We start from the raw sequence: 12,433 nt of genomic DNA, 5'->3' as shown, positions 1-12,433 counted from the left end.
ACAACACACACACCTTCATGGAGTATTCCTGCGTCTCACACCCAGAGGTCTGCGTGGCCTCTGTTTGACCCCCCACACACACACACACATGCAGGGTTACAGTGAGGAATGTGGAGGGGCTTTCCGGGTGGCTCCCTGACCTGTTGACCTCTGGAGAGCCTCTGGGATATCTAAACATGTAAACACACACCTCCCTCTCCTCCTCACTGCTGCTCTAAAGATGGCTGACCTGGAGCCTGGGTGGCAGCTCCATCGTCACCTCATCACACACACACACACACACACACACACACACACACACACACACACACACACACACACACTCCTCAGGTCGTCTTCCACACTCACACCTCGTCTGTGCAGCAGCAGTCGCTCTCTGATGACGTGACAGAAGTTACTTTTAACCTGCTCGTCTTCAGGTTCAACAGGAACCTCTCTCTCTGATTTACTCTCTCTCTCTCTCTCTCTCCCCCTCTCTCTCTCTGATTTACTCTCTCTCTCTCTCTGATTTGCTCTCTCTCTCTCTGATTTACTCTCTCTCTCTCTCTCTCTGAATTACTCTCTCCCTCTCTCTCTGATTTACTCTCTCTCTCTCTCTCTGAATTACTCTCTCTCTCTCTCTCTCTCTGAATTACTCTCTCTCTCTCCCCCTCTCTCTCTCTGATTTACTCTCTCTCTCTCTCTCTGATTTATACTCTCTCTCTCCTCGTTGGGACTCGTTGCTGCCTATACGTTTGTCTACATTGCTGTTCTTAAACGAGGAATAATAAAACCCCTCATCAGTCACAACAGAGATCGATCTGATTAATATCAGCTTTAACATTTCTGCTGACGCCTGTAGCAGCCATGTTGGATTTTATCTCAGATATTATATAACTAGTACTATGTTTTAATTCAGTATAGTAACAGATAATTATGTATTTGTTGTTGTTGTTGTTAATGGCATTATTGAATATATTCTATGAAGCAGTAAGAATCTCTTTGAGTTTGTGCAGAGGAGGGATGTGAACAGACTCCAATAAATGACAACATGAGACCGGAGGGTTAATCATGATCATCACATGAAGTTTTCACTGTTCACACATACAGACGTCTCCCTGAACAAATACTGTAAACAAAGGGCTTCATAAGATAAGATGTGATCATAAGGAAAGAGAGAGAAAAGGAGGAAGACGAGGAGGAAGGAAGGGAGGAAGAGGAAACAGAGCGAGAGAGAGGGGGGGGAGAGAGAGAGAGAGCGAGAGAGAAAGAGAGAGAGAGACCACGTGATGAAGAAGAGATTCTTAAAGGGTGACCTCATACCGTCTGACCCCCAACTCCTGTTTTCCTTTCCATAACTCATCTCAAGTTCAACACACACACGCGCACGCACACACACACACACACACACACACACACACACACACACACACACACACACGCACAGTGTGTGCCTCACAATGAGCAGTTGAAGATAAAGTGGTGTGGCTGCAGTTCAACAGTTCAGAGTCTCAATCAAATAGATGAGGGAATACACACACACACACACACACACACACACACACACACACACACACACACACGCACACACACAGTGTGTCTGTGTGTGTGTGTATGATCTCTGAAGGATATCCTAAAATGCCAGCTGCTTTAACATGATTTGATTTTATTCTTTTGTCGTGTATAAACAACATGAGCGCAGTAGAAACTTTAAAATAATAAAATTAACAAAACAAAACATTGTGACGTTTCTTCAGGCGTTAGAGACAAACATGGCCGACTTGAACTTTGTGTTTCACTGGCTCCACAAACACCAACTGATATTTCAAAAAATATTTTAATGACATGAACCGTCAGCATATATTTAAATGTTTCTCTGTTATGTATTATTTATTTATATGTTAAGATATTTAACATAATATTCTTTACATTAAACACTTTCTTCTCAAACATCCGTCTGACACAGTTTACGTATCTTTAAGCTTCTTATTCAGATGTTTTATAATGTGTAATATGAATAATGTGTTTGTCTTCAAAACGCTGCAGAAATATTTCCACTAAAAAGCTGCAGAAAGTATGCATAGTTCTCAGGTAAATAATATCAATCCATGGATTATAATTTATTACTATAATAAGATTAACTGATTTAGTGTCGTGCAAAAACATCAACATGGAAACATTTCTTAATAAAGTAAAAAAAAACATTTAACAGAAATCTCAGAGGCAGCTCCCTGACCGGCCAACACTCCAGTGTGAATGTGTTTTTTTATGTGTGTGTGTGTGTGTGTGTGTCTGCAGGGTCACTCAGAGTTCATTAGCTCTTCTTTCTGCAGCCTGCTGAGCATCACTCCCCCTCACCCCCTTTACGTTTCCCCTCTTAATTTTAACACAAATATCTACTTTCTGCTTCTTACATCTTCTAACCAGACCTGCTCTAACTTCAGAGCACCAGAGGAGATCATTATTTTTATTTTGTACGCCGACCGCCCCGACATCAAGACTCACTTCAAACCGAGAGGATGGGACACTCGCAGAAAATAATGATTGTTGTGCATTAGGCACAGAGAAGATGGAACCTGAAGAAAACTGTTCACAAGAGGTGAAACAAACAGACGTAGAGGGAACGTGTTTGAAGGAGAAGAGGCGTCCTCTGTGAACGACGCGGAGAACGAGGAGCCAAGCCAACATGGCCGACGTACGACGAGCAGCAGAGACATGAAGCCAGAGTCGGCTGCAGAGGAATCTGAAATTCTGTCTGGTTTTTTGAAAGTGTGTGTCAGCAGTCGAGGAGGTCAGAGGGAGAACAGGGAGCAGGAGGTTATCAGGCAAGACATTCCTGTCTGTCCACCGCTGAGAAAGACCAGAAGAAGAAGAAGACAACAAAGAAGAAGAAGAAGACTTCAGTCTTAGGTGTTTTCAAATCCAACAAAAGAGAAAAACACGAGCAAAAGAGTGAAAGACAGAAACCTTCAGATTCATATCTTGAACTGATAATATAAGATTTATTAATTAAAACATTTAACTGAGGTTGTTCTTCTTTTTTAGGGGCGTGTGTGTCAGACAGGCCGGGACACATCGGACTGTTTGCCTTTGAAATGGTTTGAACACCATGACCCTGTGTCCTCAACAAAAACACACACACACACACACACACAAATCTGCATGCTGTGTTGGCCTGAGATAAACAAGCTATTGTGCCATATTCTTTCAGCACCCTCTGTGTGGATGTTTGTTTGTGTGTGTGTGTGTGTGTGTGTGTGTGTGTGTGTGTTCCACAGAGAGACAGGAGGAAACAGGAACAGCTAAAGTGCATCAGCTGTCCTCCACACCGGGGCGAAATCGAGGGCACATCCATCACACAGTGTCAACACACAAAAGTACACAAGCACACACAAACACACAAACTAAAAAAAAGACGATGAGGGGCCGAACAATATTTAATGAACAAACATGTTTGACGTGAAATCAATCAGTAATGGGGTAATAATAATTATCTAAGTCAAACTCTGCTGTTGACCAAGAACCTGAACAAGCAGGGCAGAGCGCGCGCGCACACACACACACACACACACACACACACACATTCAGGGCTGCTGCAGCCATTGACTGGAACAACTTACAAAAAACTCTCAAACTGGACACTCTCATCCCTAAATCAGCTTTCAAGGACTCTATCATGGACATTCTCACTGACCATTGCAACCTTTTCTCAGTGCACTAACTTTTCCCAAACCTCTATCTGCTGGCTCATTACTGTCTCTCCCTGCATGTTGTCTTTAAGATGTTCACCTCTCTGTGTGTTGCATGTGTATGCCACACATCTCTGTGGTTGTTCTATGTGCTGTGCTGCTCTTGTGAGTGTATGTAAGGAGGATACGTTGTACATGTGATGACTGTGTCTTGCCTTCCTTATGGCTGGTATGTTTGGATATGTTCTTTTAACTTTTTATTATGCTGTGACTGTTTGGAATGCAGTTGGCTGTTGGAAATGTTGTACACTGCTATCTTCTTACTGTGCTGTTTGTCCTTTTAACATTGACCTTTCCTTTCAGCCGTCATGCAGAGGCTACCGTCCTCGACAGGTGATCCAAACCTATGAACTGTAACAACACCATTATCATCATTTTGTCTGGGCTCGTCGCCATCTTCTCAGTATTGAACTACAGCTCTGAGTGACATTCATCTCATTTTTGGCACTTCTCTAATGCTGAGGAAAAAACAATCAGTATATTTTGTGTTTTTAGTTCAACAGTCAAAGTGTTGAACTAAGACGTCTAAAGAAACGTCAGGACACTCCATTCTTCTGGAAATGATTTGTTGTTGTTGTCTTGTTGCAGCAGAATACACTCAGAGTGGTGTGATGTTTGATCGGCGCGCTCAGGTTACATTCAGCACCTTGTGTGAAAGGTTCTTGTTGCTCTCAGGTCTGTACAGTTTCCGGACGGCCAGACTATGAGGTCATGACCACGAGCTTCAATCGATCAGCGACACTTTGTGTGTTTTCTGAGGTGAGTCTCTGAGGTGTGTTTGTGTGGTCACACCTCCAGGACCTGAGGTTGCCAGATGAGGAGACTTTTAACCCTTAACGGTTGCAGAGAAACAGTGACTGAGGTCTTCTCTTGCTCCGGTGTCTTTATTGTTGCTGGGAGAGCTGCAGGGTTGCCAGGTTTGCAGCTCTTCATTCCTCTTTTATGGCTCCAAACGACACATGACTGAGGCTTTCTGTCATATTTGTATGTTTCTTTATGGTTGCCGGGTCAGTGTTAAGGTTGCCAGTTTACCCAGTTTGTGACTCACTGCCTCCTTTCGTCTTTTATTGTGTCAGCTCTAACATTAAAGTTACCCGTGTTGGACTCTTTAAATGTCGGGTCAGCGGTTAACTGCCAGGTTTGCAGACGTTTATCCTCCTTTTATGGCTCCCTGTGACTGAGCTCTGTCTTTGCTGTGTGTCCTCACTCTCAGTTATCGCTAACACAGGTGTCTTTTACATCACTGGTTCTTAAAGAATGGTTAACAGGGTCACAGTTATGGAACCAGCAGCCGTGATCCAAGTCCAACATGCGTCAGCAGGATGAAGTGGTTCACACTACACTTCTGTCAGACTGTACAGAAAATAAAACTAAAAAACATCAACACAGGATCCTTTACCTTTACAGTACATTCTCTCATATAAGCAGAAAATGCTTTAAAATAGTAACAAGAATAGTTCGAGGGACATTTTCACCACTTTGGTGAAATGAGATTCTGTCCTGGGTGAAACCGAGAGCAAGTTTCAGAGAGTAAAAAAATCAATTAGAGAGGCACTGATCATCTTTTTTTCCACTTCCGATCCTATTCTGATATATTTTCATCATAACTAATAGTTTTATTGTTGTTGGTATTATCTGCGTTCTCAGTCTGCAGCACGGAGAGCACAGCCGGACAGCTGGAGTACGGAGACAAAGGAATTTCCGCTGTAATTTTACAGATTCACTTGCGACAGGACGAGATAATACGATGTACGTGGTATAAAACTCAATACAAACCTTATAAACACATAAACAAACACACAAACGGTCGTTTTTCTGAACCGTTAAAACGGAGTGTTTTATTCCGAAATTAAACCGGATGTTTTAATGTTGTATCGGTGTCTGACTTCCCGTCCCGTTTGTTCTTTTCTGTGCTAAATTGATGCGTTGTGCTCCGGCCGGTGTTAAGGTTACAGAACACTCGCACATAAGCGCTCAAAAGGCGCTGAAGGCAGCTCTTTTTTCTGAAAAAAGAAGTCAAGTGTGAACAAAGCTGTGGTAAACCTGAAATTGCATTGCATTAGCTTCACAAACAAACAGGAAGCGGCAACAACTGTCAGGTTTTTCAAATTAAGCATTTTAAACTGTAAGCTTTTTAACATTTAGAAGATGCTGTTCCATCTCGTCTGAACGTCGTCATGGAGACAATCTGTGGGCATTTCTTACAATTCAGTCTGAACGTCTTCAAAGTGACTAACCGTCTGTCAGGATCAATGACATGGATCGGCGCCATCAGTCCGATATCCGATACGTGAATTACTTCAATATCGGACCTGATATCGATATAAGATCGGATCGGTCCCGTCTCTAACATCAAACCTACACTTCACCTTTATTATAAGATAAGATAAGATAAGATAAGATAAGATATACTTTATTCATCCCAGCAGGGTAATTTAGGTGTTCCGGCAGCCAGCATACATACAAACACACAACACAACACATATATACATACATATCCCACCCATACAAAAAACATGAGCCCACAATACATAGCCAGGATAAAAAAGTGGTATGGATAGCTGTTACTCATAGATAACAGTACAAAAAACTAGCTCTGCCAGTGCATAGTATGATAGATAAATAAAGAATTATTATCAAAAAGCAGTCAAGTGTGCAAAATACAGTTTGATATATGCAGCTCAGGCTAAAGTTTAAAAGTTTAAATGTCTTCTGTCCTTACTTAAAGGGGAGTCGTTATAAAGTGCAATTGCCGTAGCCTCCCACTAAAAACACTCTTTTGTTCACACACAAGATTGTGTAAGGGATGTATATTATTGTCCATAATGTTCAACAGTTTCTGTATCATCCTTCTCCCCATCACCACCTCCAGGGGCTCCACAGCGAGTCCCCAGCACAGAGCCAGCCCTCCTAATCAGCTTGTTAAGCTTTTTAGAGTCACAAGCCCTGATGCTGCTGCCCCAACAGACGGCTGCAAAGAAAATGACACTTACCACAACAGTCTGATAAAACATGGATAACATTTTGCTACACACATTAAAAGACCTAAGCTTCCTCAAGAAGTAGAGTCTGCTCTGACCCTTCTTGTAGACGGCCTCTGTGTGGTGCTTCCAGTCCAGTTTATTGTTCATGTGCACCCCCAAGTATTTATAGCACTCCACCACCTGCACCTCATCCCCAAGGATAGAGATGGTGCTTAGCTCTGGCCTGTCCCTCCTAAAGTCCACCACCATTTCCTTGGTCTTGTTACATTTAACACCAGGTGGTTCTTCCCACTCCATGCAACAAAGTTATCCACCAGCATCCTGTATTCTGTCTCCTCTCCACCACTGATACACCCCAGTACCGCAGTATGGTTATTTTATATTCTCCAGATTATCAGTTATCATGACGTATCATCAAATGATTGTCTTCAAATCCCTATTCTGATGTTATCGTTATCTTGGACCACAACGGGGAAATGTGTAGCAGAGAGCGAGGAGAGACGAATAAGAGCTCACGGTGCACGAGTAAATAAAAAATAATAAATCTAAATAGTTGAGGAGCTAAAAACAGAGCTGCAGTTCTAACACATGGAGTCTGTACATTCAGAGCACACCAAGTTCAACATGTGATTGCACAAAGTATCAGGTAGTAGCACATGGTTAATATTATATTATCATATTATTGCACGAGGAAAGGAGTGAACGTGTCCGGCTCCTCTCTGTCCTCTCTCACATGTTGACCGGACACCCGTCCTGTCAGCATCACGGCCACCCTCCATCAGTGTGTGTGTTTGTGCGTGTGTGTTTGTGCGTGTGTGTGTGTGTGTGTACAGAGATAGCCTCGCTCCTCAGAGTCAGGTTTCGCTGACCTCTGTTGACCTTTCAGGGGGTCACAGTGAGGTTGGGTGAAGAGATTCTTGACATTTCTCTTCTCAACACCTGACCCAGCACATGTGTGTGTTCTGTGTGTGTGTGTGTGTGTGTGTGTGCCCTCTCTGTGTTACAGTGTGCTGACAGCAGAGACAGTTTTATATGTGTGACTCGCAGTTAACATCATGACAGGATGACAAATTCTCTCAATTCATCGGTGAAGTTTTTGAATCGTCAAAGAGCCGCGGGTCAAAGCTCAAACTGGAACATTCATATTCTCCGCTCTGTAACAACCTGTGACTGTTAGAAGAAGATATAAGAACTGCAACACTTTGTTAATGCCTGTCAGTTTCTTTCCTCCAGTTTTTGGTCTTCATGTCCAAATCTTATTGGTTAATCAGATAAACAATTAAATATTTAAAGTTGTTTAAAGGCTTGTGAATGAACCAGAAAAAAAACTCATAACACTACGTGTTGATCTCCCTCCTCCTCCAAAATCTGTTGCTGGATGAACCTGCTGCTGCTTCCAGCTCCTCTAATTTTGACCCTTTAGCTAGGATCAGCATTAGGTCCCAGTCTGATGACCTAATAGCTCGGATCGGTACCAGGACTTTTTTTAATGGAGTTTTGTTCGACTGATCCTGATGTAACATCAGTGTTGATCTGAAGAATTCCCCTTACATCATAAGTGTGTCATGTAGATCAGGTAATCTGATGAGATTTACCCGAAGATGTGAAAAAAGTTCCCTTATTATAAGATTCAAGATTATTTAAAGTTGATTCCCCCATCAGAATCAGCTGGTGAGATGCTAAAAAAGGCACATGTGTGTATGTGTGTGTGTGTGTGTGTCTGTGCGTGCATGTGGTGTGTACGTGTGTTTGTAGGGTCAGGGTGTTAAGAGGTTGCAGGGAGGACAGGCGGAGGTGACGCCGCATCTTGTCCGCAGCACGGCATGATGGGAAATCTGAGAACAGAGAAGGAGGAGGAGGAGGGAGACAGAGAAAGGTCAGCTTGTCATCACCATCATGAGGGTTATCTGAGAGTGTGTGTGTGTGGGGGGGGGGGGGTTATGGGGGGTTATGGGGGTGTCAGTGAAGGAGGCGGCAGGATGATGTGAAAGAGGTCGGGGATAATAATAGAAAAGGTTTGCTTACTAGTTTTCAGACTTTCATGTTTCCCACAAAATGAGACATAAGTAAGTTACGAAGCTCTAAACTTAAAATAACAAGCTCACGTCTCTCTGCAGGTAAAATCCAACAACATTCTGACTCAAGTATGACAAACACTGAACACAGATTAGCAGCTAATTGTTATGCTAACATGTAAATAAAATAAAGCTCGTGACTAGTTGTAAAAAGTGGAGCTCAGACTTGTTGGACGGTCTGTTAGTCCAATAAAGCTCACAGAGAGAGACAGATTATTAGTCTGATATTTACATCAACAAATCTCCAAAAAAACAGCACAAACACGGCCCAGAGGTTAAAGGTCAGGGAATGAATGAGCTGAGGGGACACCTAGCATTAAGCTAGCAGCTCCCACCTGTCACTCAAAGAGGCCACGCCCCCTAATTCTACATCCCTTTAAGCCTTAATATAAAGTAAACAGGTGAGCTATATAAACATTCAGCCCGAACAGTTGAAGAGAGAAATGAGATCTAGAGACCCAAACAGTTTTTATACCAGACTGTAAACATGTTTATTTTAACATAGAGCTCTATGGAGACTGACTCACTGCAGGAGACAGACTCTAGTGGACACTGGAGGAACTGCAGGTGTAAAGTTGGACATTTTAACATAGGGCTCTATGGAGACTGACTCACTGCAGGAGACAGACTCTAGTGGACACTGGAGGAACTGCAGCTGTAAAGTTGGACATTTTAACATGGGGCTCTATGGAGACTGACTCACTGCAGGAGACAGATTCTAGTGGACACTAAAGGAACTGCATTTTGTGGCACTTCAGTAGCTCTGGAGCTAATGTTAGCATGCTGCTGCTCACAGTGATCCAGCTTCCAGAGGAAACATCGGCTCTCTGCAGCTTCCACCTCCTCGTTTAAAAACCGAGCAGCTCGAGTCTCACTAAAGAGGTCGAGATTGCCTGAAGGCAGGTGAGCCCCACGGTGCAGGTGAGCCCCTGGGTGCAGCTCGTCCACAGGGCTCAGTGGCCTCATCTTCATTCATCACCGGTCTGACACATTCCTGCTGTCCGCCTGAGGCTCAGGCACACACACTCACACACACACAGCAGGCTGTTGTACTCCCACACAGAGCCATGCGGTCAAACTGACGCCCCGCTCACCCCGCTTACACAGTCCGTTCTGTTTACGAGCCCGAGGTGAGGAACACTGGGAGTCAATGTCAGAGATTTTCAGGAGATAGATGGTGTAAGAGTTATGAAACTTATAAAGACTTCTCCAGAGTGACAAATTATCTTCATGATAAATTAGGACAAAATGTGAGACACAAACACTGCAGGGTTCAGTTTCTCGTGCTGAGCATCTCAAACTAAATCAGTACATAAAAAAAACACAAATATGTTTCTGGATGAAAAGGTTTGCTTTCACTTCTGTTACTAAACTTACTTTACCCTTACATAGATCACTAGAGGTCACACACAGGTTTCTGATTATTGTGATGTCACTTATTTAAGATTATTCAAATGCTTTATACATCTGTGCAGTCAGAGCTAAGAGGTTATGTTGGTCAAATAAACCAGTAAAAGGATCGAAGAAGTATATCACTAATAACAACGTATATCAAATCAAACAACCTTCCCAACATCCAAAACAATTCTTAATCCAAGAAATCTGAACAAAAATTATCTCAGCGCTCACAAAATTATTACAACACAATAATTTTTTTATATTTACATTTTCTTGGGGCAGAGTGTGAAGGTGCGTTTGATCTGCAATAGAAATGTCGTGTTTGTGCTGGAAGTTTTGCATATTTGCGAGGTCGTTTCTTCGAGTATCCTCAGATCCTGAGGAGGGGATAGTAGATTTTTTAAGTTATGCTCCAATTATTCTGATTTCAGGATGATTCTAACAACTATCTACATCAGATAGATCCGTATATTTCATAACATAACAACATCATCAACAACTGAAACCAATTTTCTATTATTAAGATATGTTCATATACAGTATGTATACATGTGAGGAATGATGCTCCATGCAAAAGCACTTCAACAAAGCTCTGATGCAGAATAAATCGCCCTCAGTAAAATAAGGATTTGAGTTTCCTGAGCTTCTTGTAGAAACTTTAAAAATCTCTTAAAATATATTTTTTTGGTTGAAGCCAAGAACACAGTTTGCGACTATTTCACAACAAATGGTGCAACTGAGAGTCTGTTCTACATTTCTATAAAACACCTCCTCTCCAAAGACGTTGACACCCATGAAAGTGTCGGAAATATCCAAACTCTTTCTGGATTTGGTTTTCTCGATACCGGTTGCTCCACTAATATTCTGATACTTTCTATAAGTAGAATACAGACGGATTAAAATGACTTCTAAACTACTCGAAACATGAAAAATATCTAAATTTAACAAAAACTACACGATGAGCTTCATCCGATGATGATCACTGACCAATCAGCGATGAGCGTTACTTCCTGGTTTCACTTTGCTGGCCTGTACACAAAGAGACAGGCAGATGCTTTGGCACATGTTCTGTGTGTGTGTGTGTGTGTGTGTGTGTGTGTGTGTGTGTGTGTGTGTGTGTGTGTGTGTGTGACCAGTGTGGAAGACGGATGAGTGTGTGAATTCATCTGACTTCCAGTGTACCAGTCAGCTGGAAGCTTTTGACTTGATTAAAGCCTTTGTGTGCATGAGTGTGTGTGTTTGAGAGAGAGAGAGAGAGAGAGAGAGAGTGTGTGTGTGTGTGTTTGAGAGAGAGAGAGAGAGAGAGCGAGTGTGTGAGTGTGTTTGAGAGAGAGAGAGAGAGAGAGAGAGCGAGTGTGTGTGTGTGTGTGTGTGTTATTGTGTACCTTCAGTATCAGAGTCTTGATGTGTAGGATACGTGTGTGTGTGTGTGTGTGTGTGTGTTTGTGTGTGTCAGAGTTACGAACCAGATGCTGCCTGCTGTGAGAGACACGACTGTCTGGCACAAAGATATGAACACCACCTGGACGAGCGAGGGAGAGAGAGAAAGAGTTTGTCACAAATACTTCAACACAATCATGGCGTCCTAAAAAGCAAAAACTTTGATAAAACAGTCAAAAAATCTTTGGATCTAACCTTTTGCTAAAACTAACAAACACATTGCATCATCAGTTTATCAGAAGTTTGTCTTTGACTCAAGTGGTGCAGACTTTTAGTAGTTTAAATAAATCAATAAATACAATGAGAACAATCAATAATCCACTTGTTAATAGAGAGAAGTACATAAATTATTGCACATGTTCCACATAACACTCAACATCAGTAAATGAAAAATGTAAGACCACCATGAAGCTATTGTACAACCTGCAGGCAGCTGAGAGAGAAACGATCTAAAAGTGAGGGAGGCACAGATGAGTCCACCGCCTCTCTCTCTCTCTCTCTGTTTGTTCTGACATGCTCTGCAGAGGAACACTGTTATTAATGCACTGAATGTTGTGAGGCCGCTCCGGTTGAATGCGTAATCGTTAAGCGTTTTCACACGTGCACAAATCTCCTGAAAACTCCAGAGTCATGTGATCACACAAACATCTGAATGTTTCTCTCTTCAGCCGGAGTTTCTCCTCCAGCCTCCTCGTATTTTTTTCTGCAGAAAGTCAGAGTGAGCTGATGTGAGAACGCAGCAGGATATAATCAGGAGAATTCACCTGGAGCCAGTGGGAGGGGGTGGTGACCTTTATTCCCTGTGATC

The sequence above is a fragment of the Labrus mixtus genome, chromosome 20, assembly GCF_963584025.1.
Source record: "Labrus mixtus chromosome 20, fLabMix1.1, whole genome shotgun sequence".
NCBI lineage: Eukaryota > Metazoa > Chordata > Actinopteri > Labriformes > Labridae > Labrus > Labrus mixtus.
This window is presented reverse-complemented; position numbering follows the sequence as displayed.